Consider the following 3,254-nt stretch of genomic DNA (forward strand, 5'->3'; position numbering starts at 1 on the left):
CTGATCTTTTTCAAAGAGGTGGATGGATATTGCCAAAATTGTAAATCCATGCTCATACTACCATGTGAACTGGCACTGTCTGCGACAAGGCGTCTTTCATAGAAAAGCATGAGTCTCGAACAAGTAATAATAATTACCTTACAGAATATGATGAACTGAGGAAAAGTTACCGAAGTATTCAAAAATGCTTTAAATGTTTGTTCAAGTCAAGAGGCGAATAAGAAAACGTTGGATAATATAATGACAGTAGGGAAATAATGCAAAATGTTGTTCGAGTGTACTGAGCCACTTCAGGTTATAAGAAAGGAAGGCGATGGATGATACGTAAGTAGAAATGATTACAGCTACAGAAAAAAATACTGCAAATCGCTGTTTGAAAACTGTATACAGTGTCTGATATCTATGTAGTATTTAACTATTTTACGTATTTTAAGTAGAGTATGTCCAAGAATTTCGTTTGTTTAATTCGATTGCAGTCACAATATTTGGTTTTAGCCTTTCACTTTACACAACACATTGAATAAAACCACTCACAGTCGCTGGAATAACTATAAAAGAAGAATAGCGAACACGCGCAGTCATAGGGTGTTTCTTGGACGAGTAGCACCAAAGCCGCCCAACAGGTGGAATCGAACCGCTCTGACGTAATGAATGTGTTGATTTGATCATTTGGACCCAGTTACTGAGAAATGTATTTATTCAGATTACAACTTAGTGCTGTTTAATGCTCCTTGCTGATCTACAAGTAAAGAGCTGCTAGGAGAGACACAAGGATAGGTAATTACATTAGGCCAATGGCCTACTGTCCCAAATTACTTTCAAGGCATCGCGATTTATTAAAAACACTAATAATCTAAAAAGGACTATGTCTCATTTCCTAGGGGCGTCGGCTAGACTGCATGTATAACGATACTCAAGCTCTTCTGCAGTTATGAAGTCGATACATGCATCTTCTGCAAACAGACAAAGCAAGTAGAAGTACATAACATTCGTCACTGAACATTGACCAGTTATTGCATTCAACGCAGCAGTCGTTGTAGTCAGGATAAATCGGGAACCTTGTTAAAACTGTGCTTGCACGCTTGTGGTAGACAATGGAACGCGGTGATATAACTGCCGAGTCTCTAGTTTTATGTGCTCATTTCGTGCTATCAATAGGGTGAATGTTCTTTAAGGGAAAATTAACTTCTTTATTAACAAACTATAGAAACTGAACTGTCAAATCAAGTAAGTTCTCGTAGATTCTTTGTATGCATAGTTTTCCTTTAAATAGCACGCAAAAGAAGAACTGTTTGCCCAGCTGAGCTCCGGTGGTCCGGTGTGCAGGCTTCAAACCTGTAGCTGACTAACGTCAGAGTGGTTCGATTCCACCTGCTGGGCGACTTTGGTGCTACTCGTCCAAGAAACACTCTATAACAGCGTTTGGTCGCCATTCCTCTTTTATAATTATGCGTGGTTTTTTCGATGTGTTGGCAACGTATAAGGCTAAAACTAAATAACGTGGCACCAATCAAATTAAACAATCGAAATTGTTGGACATACTCTACTTAAATACATAGAATAGTTAAATACGACATAGATATCAGACACTCTGTATTCAGTTTTGAAACCAAGATTTGCAGTATTTTTTTCTGTAGCTGTAAACATTTCTATTTAAGTATCATCGCCTTTCCTTCTTATTACCTGAAGTGGCTCTGTACACTCGAAGGTCATTTGGCATTACTTCCCTACTGTCATTATTTTATCCAACGTTTTCTTTTTCGCCTCTTGACTTCAACAAACATTTAAAGTATTTTTGAATACTTTGTGTAAACTTTTCCTCAGTTCATCATATTCTGTAAGGTAATTATTATTACTTGCTCGAATCTCATGCCTTTCTATAAATTACGCCTTGTCCCAGACAGTGCAGTTCACATGGTAGTATGAGCAGGGGCGATTACAATTTTGGCAATATCCATCCACACCTTTCAAAAATGTCAGGTTCTCCCAATGACTGACAACTAATTTTTAATGAGCAATATTAGGAAGTGCACTCCTATGCAGCAATAATTTTACTAGAAGACAATGAATCATAACTGGACTCACCCGCATGGCATACTGTCCAGTCATATAAATGCCACCACCGCCCAGTTCGACGTCACCGTGCCATAACCACTCACACTCGGCAGGTGGCAGCACTAGCAGTGGGAGGTAAATAAAGCGTGTCCAGGGGACCCAGAACCCAGTGCAGTCTCTGTCGTAATGTGGAAACGAGCCGACGTCCAAAGGGGGGCTTCAGGCCAATGGTAGAAGCATTCCCGAAATGCCTATGTTAGTAAACTATTCGCGTCCCGCCGTTGATGAAGTATAGAGTGCATGGCAAAATGGCGCTATCCAAATTCGATAATATGTCACTGTATATCCTCCAAAATGATTTCGTTCGTATGAGTGGTATTTCTGTCTGTGGTTGACGCTATGAGAAGACTTCATAGTTCTATATTTTATTTGTGGTTTTCGTAATATGCCGTATTTCACAGACTGCAAGACGACTTTTTGCCACGAAGAATCCCTCCAAATTCCAGGTGCGTCGTATACTCGAAGTTAAGATAAAAAATTCCATTTTATGATTTAAAATTCCCGTTAGTGGTAATGGGCACCGGAAAACAAACGGGCTCAAAAATCGATTTTTAGATTTTTGCGTATTTGAAGTTCCCGGTATTTCCTGTGCAAAACAATTTTTCTTCCATATAGATACCACATTTTTTGCGGGTGTTATGATGACTTCCTTGACGCTGCGTGATGCCATTTAAATGCCACGCCTTCTTTTTTGTACGAAGCAGAGAAAATGCACAGCTTTATTTTATTCCTTCTATGTTATTTCCTGATTCTATTGTTTTATCGTACCGAGTTTTAATACCCTGTATGTACTATCGATACTTACCATTCCTATCGTGTTTGTTATTGTTTTCTAGCGCAACTGGTTGTACTTGGTGAAGTTTGTTGCGAGTGGAGTAGTACTGATTTATATTTTCTCCGGTTTCGCACGTTTTCATAGGAATGCCGCGAATAAAGAAATACACCCCTAAATTAAAGTACAAAGAAAATAAATACGTAAAGATAAGTTAGGTTAGTGGGTCAAAGGAACCAAAAATTGTAGACGTAAAGATAATTAGCATAACAGAAAAGGAACTGCGGTGTCTGCAAAGTGTTTCCTCGCAGTTGGCTTGTGGATATGAACACTGGTGTATAAATATTACGGTGAACTTACCATGCTC

General features: G+C 38.9%; 1 non-coding gene across 1 annotated transcript; it reads left to right on the top strand.

The window, feature by feature from the left end:
- Positions 1-1,294: 1,294 nt before the first annotated feature.
- On the top strand, positions 1,295-1,381 carry Trnastop-uca. Its single transcript has one exon. It is a non-coding gene; the product is annotated as a tRNA-Sec (tRNA).
- Positions 1,382-3,254: the final 1,873 nt, after the last annotated feature.

This window comes from Schistocerca piceifrons, chromosome 2, assembly GCF_021461385.2.
Source record: "Schistocerca piceifrons isolate TAMUIC-IGC-003096 chromosome 2, iqSchPice1.1, whole genome shotgun sequence".
In the NCBI taxonomy this organism is placed as follows: domain Eukaryota; kingdom Metazoa; phylum Arthropoda; class Insecta; order Orthoptera; family Acrididae; genus Schistocerca; species Schistocerca piceifrons.